The following is an 18,723-nucleotide window of genomic DNA, read 5'->3' on the forward strand; positions in this document are numbered from 1 at the left end:
TCGGTTTTTCTCCACCTCCAAGTTTGTCATCTGTCTTCCCTGGAATAAGTAGCAGCTTTACTACTAACGGCCAGGTGCCGCCCATGGACAAGAAGCAAGTGCCAGTATCTGCCTCAAACTTTTACTAATATAGACGTGCATTTCCTCATGGAAAATTCCAGCCCGTAACCTGCCGCCCACCAAATTCTTGTACCTCCCCGTGCCAAGGACACGTTCCCAGCCGGCCGGCCTGATGTAGTGTCTTCGGCATGAAGAAAAATACAATCCTTCGATAAGGGCCGGCCTGAACCGGTTCTCTCCAAGCGAATAACACCTCCTAACTAAAACACTGCCTATGACCTAGAAACATCCCGAGCTGCCAGAGCAAGAGGAAAGATGGAGTCTCTCCCGTTTAAGGCCTACCAGGCCTGAATTCAGCACGGCTCCATGAAATACCCTCACTACAGAACAGATTACCCCTAATGCTAACGAATCTATCCCCTAGGATATATATATGCAAACCCTGATCTATGGGGAAGAACACAGGATCATGTCGAAGTGCCTAATAAATAGGCTCTATACACTACTCTAACCCTTAGACTTGAATGGAAAGAGACTGAAGTCACCTAAATCACCCTTCAACACAATAAGACCGGAAAGATCGAGCAGTACATTTCACCCTTGACTTCAGTCTATTATACATTCATTAACCCCTTCTATGCTGCGCAGATTCCGCCGCTGTGCTGACGGAATCTTGCGCGGGCGTGGTCATGACGGAACGGTTCCGTCATGAGCACAGCTCAACCGTGGCTCATGACGGAACCGTTCCGTCATGAGCACCGAAGGGGTTAAATGGAGCTAACATCTGTGGAAGAATAATATGAAACAAAGCTAACTGATCTATGTCTAGTACCAAGTGTGCAGAATTGAAATAATGAAGGAATACACTGAATAAAGCAACAGATAGAAATCAAAACAGCAACAGCAATCAAAATACCACCTAATATTTGGCGTAGCGCGTGTATATCAGGTAACCAATTAAAGAGCCAGTCAAACCAGCCCTGGTCAATGTGTTTTCTAACTTCTTCTGTTAAGTCACGCAACTTGTCGATGTGAGCACGAATGGATTGTGTATGGTCAGACAAGTTAAAACAACAGAGACCTTCGAAGTCCGAGCAATCATGTCCATGTTTAAGCAAAAGATAATCAATGGCTGCTCTATTTTGCAAAATGGCCCTACGTTCACCCTGGGCGTCTAATAGCATGTCAGACAAAATTGTAGAAGTATGATTAATAGATTTCACCATCCAGCAGGCCATTTTCCCAATAGATTTGGCATTATAAACCGCCAAAGCAGGAACACCAATAATTGAAACAGCTAAGCTAAGGTATTCAGACTTGGAATATAAATGCAAAGATGGGTCACAATCCTCCTGTAACATTACAGTATCTCGAAGCACACGAGAGTTGGCATTCGGGTGCGATGCAAACATCAACAAACTGAGTCTCGTAATGGCACAAGGGCCTCCGGAAATGTTTGCAGGGACAAATGGCCAGGAAGTATTACCACATGAGAAAAGCCATCCGGCAGGTAGTAACATCGCGCGATAGTGACTGGGGGTAACTACCAAACTATTACAAGTCATATTGTTCTGAACTGAAACACATGTGGTCGGTGTCCTTTGAAAGCACAAAGTCCGTTCGTGAGCGGTAAATGAAGTGGCGCCTTTTAGTTTGAGGCGTAGACATTCAGAGATCGCACTAGGATTACACGTAAGAAAGAAGCACAAATCACCTTGTGTGATATTATAAGTAAGTATTTGGGACTGGATGGGGGTTTGCTCGTTCGGCAATTCAATACATATACATGGGTAGCAAAATCACCCAGGAGAATATTGGGACGGGCCTTCGAGACATTAGGCGGGGACAGCAACCAGGCAGGTCGCCAGAATGTCATGGACAGATCTCATCGGTGTCAAACAGAAGTGAGGGGCGTCAGTCACCCTTTTGGCAAGTGCGGTCCAAAAGTTCGATGATGAATCCCATGCAGCGAAGGAACGCAACACTCGGGTTCCCAGTTCATCCCGGGTTGATAGGATCCCTCCTTTCTCGTCGTACCAGTCCGAAAACAGTCCGGCTCCGACACATCCTGCAGCAACAATCCAAAGAATGATCTGAAAGAGAACCAAATACAGGCATTAATCATTCTCGTAAATAACATTTATCAGCCGGGACCGCTTCCCAGCTATCTTTCCCTGGTCTCATAACCAAAATGGTATTATCCTGACCGGTGGCAATGACCTCTGCTTGTTCAGGGGGATTCTTAGGCGACTGCACCCAAACTCTGGCCCCAGGATTATCCGTGGAGCCAAAACCTTTCTGGCCACGTACAGTTAGCAACGTTGGAGCAGTGCCTTTCATTAATACACCACTGAAAACAGGCATTATGAGTAATTGAGCCACTCGGTCAGTGCGATGTATCAGTAAGTCAATCTCACTGCTATTCAGCAGGAGCACCTTAATCTCTCCCTGATAATCACTGTCGATAATTCCTCCAAGCACCTGAATGCCTTTTACAGCCAGCCCCGATCTAGGGGCGATCAATCCGAAATTTCCAGGTGGTATCTGAACACCAACACCTGTCTCTATGATGACTCGATCTCTACTTTTTATAACAATGTCATCCATAGCATGCAAGTCTAAACCTGCCGACCCTGGGGTCGCTCTACATGGAGCCAAAGCTCCGGGAGTAATTTCCCAATACATCACGGTTTCTCTGATTTCATTAGGCATAGCCTCAGCATTCGGGGGAAACAAACGCATGAGTGGAGATTCAGCATTTAAAAAAGGACGATTGTTCAAAATCAATAGTGCTTGGGGCAAAAAGTCTCGCCAATTTTTATACTTGTCATCCGTTAACTTACGCAGCTGGTCCTTTAGCAGGCCATTCAATCTCTCCACCAGGCCCGAGGCCTGTGGGTAGTAGGGGATATGGAATATCCATTCAATATTGTTTTCCGCACAGAACTCCTGTACCAATCTTCCACGAAAATGGGATGCATTATCAGATTGAATTTGGAATGGCACACTATAGTACATCATAATTAATTCTAATGTTTTAATGGTATTCAATTGGGTAGCTTGCTTACAGGGAAGGGCTACCAGCAGGCCACTGTATGTATCAACAATAGTGCAAACATATTGACAATTCCTACTCATGGGAAGTGGACCAATGTAATCGATCTGCCAAATTTGAGCGGGCAATTTGCCGCGATGTAAATGACCTTTAACAATTTGGGGCACCTTACGCCGTCTGATATGCTGACAAACGGGGCAGTGTAAAATAACATTTTTGATTAAATCTAAGGGAATATAAATTCCTCGATCAGCAGCCCACCTGCTAGTGGCCTTCTCTCCAAAATGTCCTGCCTTCTGGTGTGCCCATTTCGCCAATCCCGCAATATCAGAATCTTGCCTGTCCACCACTGCCTGAGCAATTTTAGACTTCTCATCTGCAATGTTATGAAAAAATTTGTCAAGAGAATCTATCGGGGTGTGAGCGTCCACATGGAAGATTGTAACAGTACTCTGTGGGAGCATCTCCCAAATTTCTTGCCATAACTCTTTTCCCCATAATTCTTTGGAATGTAACTTCCAATTATGGGAATGCCAAGTTGGCAACCAAACAGCCAGTCCATTGGCAGTAGACCAAGAATCAGTGAAAATATGACATGTACCAGGTAACTCTTGTTTCAAAACTTGGTAAACAGCGTAAAGCTCGGCAAATTGGCTACTTTTACCTTCACCAGTTGTGCTCAACAATTTCTGTGTGATCGGATTATAGGACACCGCCTTCCAGTGCCGTGTCATCCCTATAAACCTCGCTGAACCATCAGTGAACCAAACATGGTTTCTTTCCGCTGCGGACAAATCATCAAAAGGCTTACCCCACTTGACAGGAGACTCCTGTGCTAAAGGTACGGAACATTCACTCTCAGTCTCAGTCGATGGCGCTCGCGCCACCTGCTCATGTAAAGAAGCAATTCCTTTCGGGCCCACACGTGCCCTGTCTTGTATGTACCATTTCCATTTAATCACACTCGCCTCTTGAGCGTGTCCAATTCGGTGAGTTTTCGGCGAACTCAGGACCCACTGCATGATAGGAATTTCCGGACGCAGAACTATATCATGTTCCAAAGTCAATTGCTCGGTATCCACCAGAGCCCAATAACAAGCAAGTAACTGTTTCTCAAAGGGTGTGTAACGCTCACCAGCATCAGGTAACTTTTTGGTCCAAAAACCTAACGGTACTTTACTCCTGCCTTGTTTCTGCCACAAACTCCAATTTGCATAAAGGCCCTGTACAGACACATTCAAATCCACGTCACCATCACGTACAGGCCATAAATCCAGAGCATGTTGAATTGCCTCTTTTGCCAGACTAAACGCATCTTGCTGTGGTTTATCCCATTCAAATGCATTCTTTTTACGTGTGACCCGGTACAAGGGGGCCAATATTTGACTCAAATGAGGAATATGCTGGCGCCAAAAGCCAAACAGACCAATGAAGCTCTGGGCTTCTTTCCTATTTCTAGGAACTGCAAAATCAAGAATCTTCTGTTTAACCTGAGGGATCACTTCACGGTGCCCTTCATGCCAATTAATACCCAAAACTTTTACAGCCTGGGACGGACCTTGCAATTTATCTGGGTTGATTTCCCAACCTTTCTCACGCAGGCACTCAATGACTCTGTCTAATTGGGTCTGAACTTCCTCTTGTGTTTCGCCTTGGATCAAAACATCATCAATATAATGACATATCTGAATTTGGGGATGAACCGGTACCTCAGCCAAATGCTCTGCCACCAGCCGGTGACATATCGTAGGACTATGCACATAGCCCTGGGGAAGACTTCTAAACGTCATCTGACGCCCGTTCCACGTAAAACTGAATTGTTCCTGACACTCTGGGGCAATCGGAATTGAAAAGAAAGCATTAGCAATATCAATGGACGCGTACCATGTACCTGGATGCTTTTGGATTTTCTCAATAAGTGTAATAACATCCGGTACTGCAACAGTCAAAGAGGGTGTGTGCTTGTTCAATTCTCGATAATCAACGGTCATGCGCCAAGAGTTATCACTCTTACGCACCGGCCAAACAGGATTATTCCAAGCAGAAGTAACTGGGGTTATGACTCCTGCATCCACTAACTCCTGAATAGTGGTACTAATCTCCTCATGACCACCTGGAATACGATACTGCTTCTGACAAACCACTTTTGTCGCATGGGGAACTTGTATGGGGGCATTCTTAAACGACCAACCCGTATAGGTTTGGACGATATATAATGCGTTGTTCCAAATTGGTAACATCCGTCATCTAGATGCAAAGTCATTCCTCTCAAAATATCAATCCCAATTATGAATTCTAGAAGTGGCACTACTAGTACAGAATACTCTTTTCTAGGAATTCTACCTATTCTCATTTCAAGCAAAGTTTGAACTGCAGGGGTTTCTTTTCCACCTAATCCGGTAATAGTAAAAGGCTGACCTGTAAACTTCTTTGATTTTCCATGAATAAGAGTGGCCTCCGCTCCTGTATCTACCAATGCTCGGGCCCTTTGGATATTACGATGTCTCCAATAAATATCAATATCTACATAGGGTCTATTATCTCTGTGAGCCCATCTGTGTACCGGAGCTTGACCTATTTCCTAGTCATTCTTACTGCATTCTGTGTACCAGGATAGATCAGGATAAAGACTCTCACGTTTCTTAGGTATCGGTACCTCCTGTTCATATCCATTCCCAGTACGGAACGGATTCGTATCTTCTGCATTGTACTGCGGGTTACGATCGACCAAACTGTGACGATCCTCTCTCCTCCTCAACTCAGGGGATTGATCCCTATCATCTCTACGTCTGCTGTAAACATAGTCAGTTCTCCCCCTTTCTCTTTCCCCCTCTCTCTCCCTGTCTCTCTCTCGACGGGGGGACACATCACGTGCAGAACGTCGATCATCACGACGAACAGAGCGCCCACGGCGGTCGTCATCACCGCTACCGTCAGAACCACCACGATCACATTCAGTCGTCCGAACACGTCGGGCACCCTCCTTTCGATCCAAGCCACGTTTGCGAAACAACTCCCACAAACGAGCGGTAGTCTCACCATCAATATCCTCCCTCCGCACACCATCAGCCAGAAGACCAGAAAAAATATCACGTCTAGTAAGTTTATTTTCACCAGGAGTACGAGTGTCAGGCCGGGACTGCCGTTCAGGTTTAAACCACTCCCCCAACTCACCGAGTTGGCGCACCGATTCCAAAACCGTAGATAATACGTTACCAGTCTGATTAATCAATAAAGTCATCATGACCTGCTTATAAGCAACAGGGGAAGATCGAATGATACGGTTCCGCACAGAAGATGTCAATGAACCATCAAGCAACCTGTCAGCAGTACCCAGAAAAATTGCCGTTTTCATCACCTCCTCTTTGAGACGTTGAGCAGCATCACGCAAAGTATACCACGGCTTGTCATTCACAGGCCAGTCAGATTCAGTAGGATATTTTAGATTACAACCCTCAGTCGCCAATTGGAGTAAAGAAATCTGACCAACACCATTATAATTACGAAAATGATCCTGCACAGTAGAATCCAAACTCAAGGAACAGAACTTTAAACAATCGCCAGTATCCAACATAATACCAGCAGCGCCCAGTTCATAAAGGCGCACCATCCATGTGAGCAAGGACTCACCAGCTCGCTGCCGAAATCGCTGCAAAATATCACTAATTTCCTGCTGAGTAAAGTCTTCTAAACAGTCCAAAGAAATACCCTGCGGAGCATTGGGAGACTGCTGCAACTTCCGACGGAAAACTGGATGCGCAGAAACCGCGGGACGAGCATCACAAGGAGCCCGATCAGTACTCGTAGAGGGACAATCAGTGTAAGAAGCATTGATCCCACTCGAAGAACGAGCGTAATCACGGGGTGCACCATCAAAGGTGCGAGAAGCAGACTTACAATCATGGCGGGAGCGAGAAGACTCGCGCTTGGCAGACTCCTCACCCGAGGAACAAGAATCCGTTGAGTTCCAGATATTACCATCCCATTCATCAGGATTCCAATCCAGCCCAGCTGTCGCCACGACCAGATGCACCTTTCGCGTCGAAACCCGACCGCGCCTGTTCTTGTATTTATAACGAGCAATTCGCACAGCCGCCCGTTCGGCAATAGTTTGGTAAGTCTCAAGTTTATCAGCAAGCAACTTATTTTGACACCGCAACAAAGTATGAGAATTCTGAATCTCAACAAAGTGCGCTTCCACATCTTTAAGAGATATCTGTAACTTCAACAATCTCTCATGCAGAATCCTGTATGCAGACAAAAGAATCCAACCTCTGCGCCCCAAAATGGGAATCTCCTCACCCTTCGATACGGGTGCCTTCTGCAAACAAGCAATCACATCAGCCGGCTCTGCCAGCTCCAAAGAAGAATTCCAATTCTCACTCAAACCAGTGGAATCAGCCCACTCACGGGCCAAGGCTTCATAAGGCGTTGAATCCCATCCGGGAATATCAACGGGCAACTTAAAAGTAGATTTAGACCTTCTAGAAAACATCGTGAAAAAGGAAAAAGAAGAAAAGAAGAGAAAGAAAAGAAGGAAGAAAAATAAAAACTATACACACAAATATACAAAAATAAAATGCAAACAAAACCACGCACGCGCCGAAAGCAAACACAAGACAACCACAACGCACACAGGTTTCGTAAACGGTTCGTGACGCCAAATGTTCTGCTTGGGTTTTCGGAACCCGCTCAGCAGAGCCTCTCTAACCCAAACCAGAACGTTACCCCCTCCCTAGGGCCTATTCACACCTAAATAACCACATATATGTACCACCTAAGGACAGGGAATTCCTACTATATATACCAAGACCTACAAGTCACAGCCTCGCGGTCCCAAATGGACCCAGGACTTCCTGCCCAGACGGCAGCCACAGACTTCCTGCCCAGACGGCAGTCACAGCCTCGCGGTCCCAAATGGACCCAGGACTTCCTGCCCAGACGGCAGCCACAGCCTCGCGGTCCCAAATGGACCCAGGACTTCCTGCCCAGACGGCAGCCACAGCCTCGCGGTCCCAAATGGACCCAGGACTTCCTGCCCAGACGGCAGCCACAGCCTCGCGGTCCCAAACGGACCCAGGACTTCCTGCCCAGACGGCAGCCACAGCCTCGCGGTCCCAAACGGACCCAGGACTTCCTGCCCAGACGGCAGCCACAGCCTCGCGGTCCCAAACGGACCCAGGACTTCCTGCCCAGACGGCAGCTTTAGACAAGTCACAGCCTCGCGGTCCCAAACGGACCCAGGACTTCCTGCCCAGACGGCAGCCACAGACTTCCTGCCCAGACGGCAGTCACAGCCTCGCGGTCCCAAATGGACCCAGGACTTCCTGCCCAGACGGCAGCCTTAGCACGAGTTCATCCTATAATTACCACGACATCAGTGTTACTATATATCAGATCACACAAAGACAGCTAGTTGAGCACAACTTGTTCCCCAGTTCGAAGGGCTCCTTTCTCCCTTATTCAGTTACCACCTACCTGATCAGGATTAACATCTGTTCATGTTAAGTCACAGCTGACTAGAAGAATAGGTTACCCTCTTACACAAGAACACGTAGCACATATTGCTTTACTACAAACTGAATACTTTATTTAGTTATTACATGCACACTCACGGAACATAATACGTGTCACATAGCCTGCAAAGAAAAGTGAAAGATTAAGTTGTACACTCTAATAGTAAGGGGTTGACATCACCTTGGTCGTATGTAGCCTGCACTCAATGGTCATCTAGGTTCCCTTCTCGTCTGCGCCTCGGCTTCGCCTGGAAGTCACACCTCCGCAATCACGGGTTTACTCCCGTCTCCCTCTCCGAGTCACTGGGACCTCTTCCTCATCGGCTACTCTCTTCTCTTTGGAATATCTATCTCTCGGTTTTTCTCCACCTCCAAGTTTGTCATCTGTCTTCCCTGGAATAAGTAGCAGCTTTACTACTAACGGCCAGGTGCCGCCCATGGACAAGAAGCAAGTGCCAGTATGTGCCTCAAACTTTTACTAATATAGACGTGCATTTCCTCATGGAAAATTCCAGCCCGTAACCTGCCGCCCACCAAATTCTTGTACCTCCCCATGCCAAGGACACGTTCCCAGCCGGCCGGCCTGATGTAGTGTCTTCGGCATGAAGAAAAATACAATCCTTCGATAAGGGCCGGCCTGAACCGGTTCTCTCCAAGCGAATAACACCTCCTAACTAAAACACTGCCTATGACCTAGAAACATCCCGAGCTGCCAGAGCAAGAGGAAAGATGGAGTCTCTCCCGTTTAAGGCCTACCAGGCCTGAATTCAGCACGGCTCCATGAAATACCCTCACTACAGAACAGATTACCCCTAATGCTAACGAATCTATCCCCTAGGATATATATATGCAAACCCTGATCTATGGGGAAGAACACAGGATCATGTCGAAGTGCCTAATAAATAGGCTCTATACACTACTCTAACCCTTAGACTTGAATGGAAAGAGACTGAAGTCACCTAAATCACCCTTCAACACAATAAGACCGGAAAGATCGAGCAGTACAACTATGTCCCTTCTTTGTTTTATTCTGGGGGACCTTGGCTGATCTTCCCACAGCTTTCATCCCCCTGGTCTTTACCCTGACTGGGCTAGCCGGGTTGCTCTGAATAGTAGGAATGGGGGAGTGCTCGATAGACATGGGAACTTGGCTATGGGTGGGAGTCTTGTTCTTGTTAGTGGTGTCAATGGCTTTAGGTGGCGATCTAGAGGCATGTGGAGAGGCAGCGGGAATAGCCCCCCCTCCAAGCAGTCTAGGGTCTAGAGACAGTCTCCGCTCCGTGGCCTCAATTTCGTGAACCAGCACGGATTCAGCTCTTACCAAGAAAGCGTCCAGGGTACCCACCAGCTTGTCCCCAGATTTCCATTTGGACATTCTAAATATCTATGCACTGATAACAAGCTTCACTATAGGTCAGGGGTAGTGGTACACTCACCACACCAAAGTCAAAGACACGATTTGAACAGGGTATAGCCCGTCCCGGCCTCCTCCGGCCCCTGACGGCCCGCCCTTTGCCCGGGCTTAGCCCCGGGCGATCCCGCGCGCTCCCGCGCAGCGGTAGCTTTGCTTCCTATATTAGGGAAGTACGTAAGCAGGGGGCGAGTCGTCCAGGGAGAGCAGCCCAGGTGTAGGCAATAGGGCTCGCAGGGACTCCTGGACAATGGAGTCCCCTGCTGCTCGCAGCCCTGTCCAATGACGCTCACCCCGGTTAAGGCAACCCCAGTTCCAGACCGCCCTTACGGTGTTCAATGGGCGCTGCGGGACCCGCGCAGTGGTTCCGGCGAGGAGCTTGTGCAGGAAAGTGCAGGAAAGGCAGGAGAGGTCAAACAATGATTCCCGCGTCGATCAGAAGGCAAGGTGAGTCCCAGGGATGAAGACTTAGTGCTCCGCTTTTACTCGCAGCTAAGCAGGGGGCGTGTCGTCCAGGGAGAGCAGGCCAGGTGTAGGCAATAGGGCTCGCAGGGACTCCTGGACAATGGAGTCCCCTGCTGCTCGCAGCCCTGTCCAATGACGCTCACCCCGGTTGAGGCAACCCCAGTTCCAGACCGCCCTTACGGTGTTCAATGGGCGCTGCGGGACCCGCACAGCGGGTCCGGCAAGGAGCTTGTGCAGGAAAGTGCAGGAAAGGCAGGAGAGGTCAAACAATGATTCCCGCGTCGATCAGAAGGCAAGGTGAGTCCCAGGGATGAAGGCTTAGTGCTCCGCTTTTACTCGCAGCTAAGCAGGGGGCGTGTCGTCCAGGGAGAGCAGCCCAGGTGTAGGAAATAGGGCTCGCAGGGACTCCTGGACAATGGAGTCCCCTGCTGCTCGCAGCCCTGTCCAATGACGCTCACCCCGGTTGAGGCAACCCCAGTTCCAGACCGCCCTTACGGTGTTCAATGGGCGCTGCGGGACCCGCGCAGCGGGTTCGGCGAGGAGCTTGTGCAGGAAAGTGCAGGAAAGGCAAGAGAGGTCAAACAATGATTCCCGCGTCGATCAGAAGGCAAGGTGAGTCCCATGTTATTATGTGTGAGATCCAGTAACACTGCACCGTTATGTGTGAGACCCAGTTTAACACTGCACTGTTATGTGTGAGACCCAGTCTAACACTGCACTCTTATTTGTGAGACCCGTCTAACACTGCAATGTTATTATGTGTGAGATCCAGTTTAACACTGCACTGTAATGTGTGAGATCCAGTAACACTGCACCGTTATGTGTGAGACCCAGTTTAATACTGCACTGTTATGTGTGAGACCCAGTTTAACACTGCACTGTTATGTGTGAGATCCAGTAACACTGCACCGTTATGTGTGAGACCCAGTTTAGCACTGCACTATTATGTGTGAGACCCAGTCTACCACTGCACTGTTATTATGTGTAAGACCCAGTTTAACACTGCACTGTTATTTGTGAGACCCAGTCTAACACTGCACTGTTATTATGTGTGAGACCCAGTTTAACACTTCACTGTTATTTGTGAGACCCAGTTTAACACTGCACTGTTATGATGTGTGAGACCCAGTTTAACACGGCAATGTTATTTGTTAGACCCATTCTAACACTGCACTGTTATTATGTGTGAGTCCCAGTCTAACACTGCACTGTTGTTATGTGTGAGACCCAGTTTAACACTGCACTATTATGTGTGAGACCCAGTTAACACTGCACTGTTATTTTTGAGACCCCGTCTAACACTGCACTGTTATTATGTGTGAGATCCAGTTTAACACTGCACTGTTATGTGTGAGATCCAGTAACACTGCACCGTTATGTGTGAGACCCAGTTTAACACTGCACCGTTATGTGTGAGACCCAGTTTTACACTGCACTGTTATGTGTGAGACCCAGTTTAACACTGCACTGTTATGTGTGAGATACAGTAACACTGCACCGTTATGTGTGAGACCCAGTTTAACACTGCACCGTTATGTGTAGACCCAGTTTTACACTGCACTGTTATGTGTGAGACCCAGTTTAACACTGCACTGTTATGTTTGAGACCCAGTTTTACACTGCACCATTCTGTGTGAGACCCAATTTAACACTGCACTGTTATGTGTTAAATCATTGAAGGTTTGCACAAGTGTCACATTTGCAGCACAGATATAGATACGGGTCCGTTGATTTTCAATGATTTTTGAAAATGCTCTTAGCTGGCTGCAAGGAGCTGCGGAGTTCTTGTGTTTCTGTATTGCTGCCAGGGCATGATCTCTATGAGGCTGGCGAACAGGACCCAGGATTGGTGAGATCTAATCACAGCGCTATCACAGCACTAGACTGCACTAAATAACGTAAAGGATTGGCTCTTGGCGCTTTTTATTTATGTTTCCTGTGTGCAACACCCTGAAGCGTTGGCGTTAAATACACAAGAGCACTACCATAAGAAAAGCATTGGAACAACTCCACAGCAGCCTCACAGGAGCACTGCACCAAAGTGTCATGTGCGGTGCATTACCACGAGACTGCCCTGTGTAGTGCAATGCTCACCTGCAACCCTTGCGCCCTGGACAGTGTCTCTCTCTCTCTCTCTCTCTCTCTCTCAGGGGATGCCTCGCTTCAGACATAGCCCCAGTCTGACAGCTTGTTCTACTGATGCCATGTGTGCTGAGTCCAACTGAGAGCAGCAGCAGGTGGAGCCTGGTCCAGCTTCAAAGGAAGCAAAGGCAGAAGACTTTCTTTACAGGAGCAAAGAGCCAATGAAGGTAGCTAATACTGAAGCTGCTCTCATGCCGTTTTCAGAATGAGAGAATCGCCAGGAGTAGTCGGGGCAGGCCAACATAATGCTTCTTTCGACACTATGATCCTGTGTCTGCAGTCTGTCCAGCTGTTTAAAACAGCTCAGATTGGTGCAGTCTGGAGTGCGCATCCGACATGCGCACTTTACAGTTTTAGGCAAGTCATTCCTTCTGCAAATCAGCAGGAATGGCTCTGCCATCATATGCGAGATGGAAAAGTGGCACTTCACTTTATAAAAATAGTAATTACCATTTTATTCAATTTTCTTGTGCTGCTGCACTCACAGGAGGAGGGGCAAAGGTCCACCGCCCAAGGAGCCACTGCTGAGTCCAGGTCCTAGTAGGGCTACTCAAAATGCCAGGACTTTAGCTTCTTGTGGAATTCAAGAAGTGAGGAGGAGTCTCTTATGTGTAGCAGCAGGTGGTTCCATGCTTTAGAACCAATTGTAGGAAAAGGCTGGACTGCCAGGTCTGGTTTTCCATATGTGTAGGATTTTTGCAAGTAGGAGTCCAGACGTGCAGAGGTGTCTAGAGGGTTTGTGAAAGCAGATGTGATTGTTGAGGTATGTTGGGCCAGCGTTATGTAGAGACTGGAAAGTGTGGGTGAGGAGTTTGCATTTTGCTCATTTTGCCAGTGCAGTCAGTGGACCTCCTTTAGGTGTGGTGTGATGTGAGTACTGTTGATTGTGAATGTGGCCACTGAGTTCTGAGTGGTCTGCAGTCTGCTGGTGTTTTTTGTGTTGATCCCAGCATAGAAGGTATTCCCATAGTCCAGCTTGCTTGTACCCAGGGTGTGCATGAGTGTTTTCTGGGTACCAATTGGAAGCCAATTGAAAATCTTCCTCAGCATCTTTATGGTAGGAAAGCAGGAAGTGGTGACGGCGTTGACTTGGGCAGCCACGTAGAGTTTGCTATCAAGTATGATCCCGAGGTTCTTGGGGTGGATGGGGGGAGCCGGGGTGGTGGCCCTAGCTCTGTGGCCACTGGTTGGAGTCCCTTAGTGATGTGCTCTTCCAAAAGATCACAATTTCACTCTTGTCGGTGTTCAGCTTTGAAGAGTTGGCCTTCATCCAGAAGGCAATTTCTGGTGTGCAGGCACTGAACTTGATACGAGTTTTGGCATCTTGCCAATGAAGGAGAGAATACGTTTTGTGTCATTGGTGTAGGAGAGGGCGTTGATATTGTGAGAGCGGATGATGCTGGCTAAAGGGACCATTTATGCACTCAAAAGTATCGGGCTAAGGGAGGATCTTTGCTGAATTCCTCTTATGAGGTTGTGGGCGTCCAAGGTGTATGGTGCCAGGCTGACTGACTGGGTCCTTCTGGTCGAGAAGGAGCAGATCCTTTGGAGTGCTTGTCCTTGCATTTCAATGTCATGTAGGCAGAGGATGAGAATAGGGTGCTTCAGAAGCTGCGGAGAGGACCAGGAGGAGGACAGCCACTGTGTCTCCTCTGACCAGATCTGTGTGGATGTCATCCTTGGCAGCAAAGAGGGCAGTTTCTGTGCTGTGGGAGGGTCTTAAACCAGACTGAGTGATGATAAGTAGTTGTTGGCTGTTGAGGTATTCAGTGATGTATCTGTTGATGATCTTCTCTTGGCTGAGATTGGTAGCAGGGAGATCGGTCTGCAGTTGGTGTGCATTGATGGGTCCGCAGAGGGTTTCTTCAGCAATGGGAGGACATTTGTGTGTTTCCCGAATCTGGGAAGGTCGTGGAAAAGGTGGAGGCATTTAGAATGGGCATGAGCATGGTGCTGATGGGTTATGGGTTGCGGTCCTCTGGAGTAGGTGCATTGGGACAGTGGTCTGATGGGGCTCCTGAGAGGAAGGACTGCATGAAGTCAGCCAAAGTTTCCACCTCATTTACAGCAAGAGGCATAACAATAGCATGGACAGCCATACGTACTTGTGATGATTTGCTTCTCTAGGATATTCTGTGACATAGGAGCAGGATATAATCACCAGAATCCAAAGTATTTAGGCATCCACAGTCACCAGGAAAGTCAGGATATAACAAGGAAGGACTCAGGGATTGAAGAAGAAAAGATAAGGATTGCTAAAAAAACAATAAAGTAGCTGGAAGATATGGAAAGTAAAGAAGATCCACCTATGGAGGCTGGTGTTGACTAGGAGGATGGCCTTACAGGGCAGAGGGAGAATCACAATCAGAATAGTGAGACCACAAGGCAACTCTGTCAGGGCAGCGTAAGGAGTGCCAATACCTGAGCAGTGTTGCTGCACAGCTCTCTTAATAGTATGGTTCCCGCTGGCATCAGTTATTTCACCGTTCGCTTCCCACACCTTTGTTGTTTCTCCTATCCTGCACTCTTGAACAATATTGTCTCTTGCGTTTTACTTCCCGTACCCCTCTGACCCTGTACCCTCAGGTGTGTTATTTAGTTTGCCTAAGGATACCTCATAGCAGATTTACTTGACTTCAGACTCATGGAAGTTCCTTCACTCCTGAGCCCGGATGATTTCCCCAAGATCCATTTAGTATGATCAATGCCCATACTTAGAAAGATTGCCTTTGGGTACTTCTCATAGGTAAACCACCATAGGAGTCTATATTACTGAGAGGCGCAGCCTATTGCCCGAGGTTGAGGCCTGAGCGAGACAAGCTGAGACTCCTGTGTTTCTCCCTCTTTCCTTCAATGCTAGTATCCCATTTTTCCATGAAAGATTTTGTTACGCCGATGAATCTTACTCTCCCTCCTGTTTGTAGTCTCCTCTGTTGGACACACTGGAGGATTACACTCAGACTTCCTATCACATCCTCTTCTTGCCTTCCGGGGGCAGCTGGAAAGGGACCAGGTGACCTCATTAAAGATGAATGATTGATCAAACTGGAACACAGGGTGACATAGGGACCCATGTGGCCCAAACCTAGGTCAAATTTCTGTTAGAAAAGTGAAATCTCATTAAATTCCCTTATTTCGTGTAATCTAAATTTTGTGAAACTTCCATATTTTCATGGGTGAAAAAGTTTGCATCATGTTCTCTAATAGTAGATTGTACATGCAGGCAATATGTTATAATCCGTGAAACCACAGGAGCTGGGCGTAGAGTCATCGAACTAGTCTCTTGCCTGTATGGCGCATGACTTTTGAGTTTAAGATATGCCCTCATATTCTATTTTCATGAATGTATTGTCAAAAAAATGTTCATGAGATACATATAATTTGAAATAATTTGAAATAATTTTGCAATACTATTCAGTATTTGGCAAAAAATAATATTTCACTATTTCACCCACATCCAAAATCAATACCATTGGCCAGGTTACAAGTTAGAGATTGTACTTTAATGTTTTTATTTGGTTAACGAGCTTGATTTCAGATAACTATTTTTAAAAGGACTGCAAAGAACATACTGTAATTGGTAGCACCACCCGTATATTCTACAGAACTAAAATGTGTCTTTGTTCATTTTCATTGTTCATTTTAATTACGGGTACATTTAAAACCCACTGTGCAGACAGGCTGGCCCCACCGTCAGTAATAATTAATCCAGCTACAAGGAAAATATATCCTGAGCAAACCCAGGGTGATAGACATTCCTGCCAGGACTTCTGAGTTCTGTCCATTGCTCCATTTCTCCATGCCAATATATCTCTGTGTTCCTGTGCCTCTTTCTCTGCTGTCATTTTAGTGAATGTAACTTGTTGACTTTCCCCCAGACCTTGGGATATTGCCAGTCCAGCACTGCTCAATGCAAATAAAAGATGCTGATACTGCAGCTTATGTTGATTGTAGTTTTGGGGAGCAGACAGTGGGAGTGAGTGGGGGGGGGGTGATGTAGCAGTGTCCCCTCTGACCTTTGCCTCTAGTTGAATGTGCTGGTGTTAGTTGTGGCAGTTGCAGCAGTGACCTGTTACTAGTGTCTAGATTGCAGTGTACATGGTCTTCACATCTCTGATCTACATGATTCAGTCTGTCTCTTTCAAGTGCTGACACTCTTTCCATGAATTGCCTTCTGTATTTATTGAATTATTTCTCTGAAAACCCAAAAAAGAGAACAGTGGAGCAGATATAATCCTCAGAGCCCAGTATCTTTGAGTTAAACCTCTGATTTTTCTCCAGATGCAGAAGGAGCTGATTGGTTAAACCAGCAGCTTCAACATCTTGGCTATAGAGAAATGTTTCCAAAGGCTGACACACCTCACACCACACTGTGTGGAGTGTCAGACTGTGATCTCTCACTGCAGCTTGCCCTGGCTGTGTGACAAAGTGGTTTATGCTTTTTCATTATTTAAATGTTTTGCCCCTATTGATCAACAGGCAATGACATAGCTGCCTGAGTTATGGTGCCCAATATGTATACAATAAATGTATATATGATCTAGTGTTGCTCAAGCGTGTGAGGTTCTCTCATGGCGGAACCTCTGGTGTGTGGGAATGAGGTGCTGCCCATTAGCATGATGAAGCACCCTCCACAGGTTGGTGCTTGACTTATGACTGTTATTTTTGGCAGCAGTAACTTACAGTCATACATTTAGGTGCACCCCTCATTTTGTGAATAGCAAAAAGAAGTAAATTACGTATGTAATTCACCTATAAATGTAAGTTACCTTTGTGAATAGCGCCACAGTGGTATAATTAAAAGAAAATTATTCTGTAAATCCTCTGGGATGTGGCCCTGAATTTGTCGGTGGTCTTTGCCGTTGATATGCTGCTCATGAAATGAAAAGGTGGCGATGGTTGGGATCTATTTTTCAATACGGTGAATATCAGACATATTTCTCAACCCTGTCTTTTTGTAAAAAGGATGATGATCCTGTATACAGCATACTCAGGTGCGATTTATCTGTGGAGCATGGCGTAGCAATCGAAGCTGTTTCAGATGAGATATTGGAACATCACTGGCATAGTAATGGTAGGGTGGGGAGGTGGTCCGCAGTGGGCGGCATGAATTTTGGGAGTGGTGGACCCCCCAGTCTTACCCTGCTTACCCGCGGCACACGCAGGGACCGTCGCCACCCACTCCTGCTGTCACCTGTGGCCATTGCAGGGCGTCAATCGCCCCACCCGCCACGGGCATCAAAATGTCTAGCAACGCCACTGTGGAACATTTGATAGCTGGGAGCTCCATTGAAAACAGTGGAGTGTCATGGGAATAGAGATGTGGGTATAGCATATCTGTTCCACATATCCAGTGTCTCTATTTCTGTTTCTCTCTATTTAATTTACAATTCTATCTTCAATGGTAGGAAAGTTTTGATATCATTATAGCCCTTCAGCCTCACCTGCTGCTTGGTTACAGCTCGGGTAGAGGGCTTTTAATGACCTTATAGCCCTAAGCAGTGGGTTATAATTGTCTGAGATGAGCATGCTATGCCAATAATGATGATGGTGGTAATGATGAAGCTATAGGCACGAATTAGTGAATTTGTGGAACCACATGGAGTAATCTCACTAGTAATCAGCTCCGGGATGGGGGCGTGGCCTGGCGCTCGGCAAGATGGCCGCGCAGTAGCTTTGCTCCGCCAGCCGCCGAAATTATCCTCTCAAAATCCTTCTCCTACCGGGCTGTTTCTGGCCGGTGCCTGTGTGGCGGCGAGTGCTGACGCCGTGGACGGCCTGGCGGCATGCTCACCGAGGGCGTGGCTCCTCTCGGAGACGGAGGGCGACTGATGGGCTCTTTCGGGCTCAGACTGTCATGGCGGCCATGAGATAGTGGGGTCCCCCGGGAGCTCCCGGCGGCGATCGCAGTGTCAGTGGCAGTGATCTGGGGGCCCAGAGAGCCGAGAGGACAGCAGCGACAGGGCAGAGAGACGCATGCTGAATAGCGGCCTGGAATCGGCAGCACGGGGGCAGCGGTGAGCGGAGGTGTGCGCTGAGACGCGGGCGGCGCTCTGAGGAGCGCGAGTCGCCTG

At 47.5% G+C, this 18,723-nt stretch overlaps 1 pseudogene across 1 annotated transcript in view; it reads right to left on the minus strand.

Annotated features, from left to right (window-relative positions):
* Nucleotides 1-1,361: 1,361 nt before the first annotated feature.
* The window catches only part of LOC146822220 (cystine/glutamate transporter pseudogene), a 33,470-nt pseudogene continuing 16,108 nt past the window's right edge, over nt 1,362-18,723 (minus strand). Inside the window, exon 2 of the transcript XR_014962871.1 lies at nt 1,362-2,153. The product of XR_014962871.1 is annotated as a cystine/glutamate transporter pseudogene (transcript). The remainder of the gene's footprint in view (nt 2,154-18,723) is intronic.

Source organism: Triturus cristatus, chromosome 6 (assembly GCF_964204655.1).
Source record: "Triturus cristatus chromosome 6, aTriCri1.1, whole genome shotgun sequence".
NCBI lineage: Eukaryota > Metazoa > Chordata > Amphibia > Caudata > Salamandridae > Triturus > Triturus cristatus.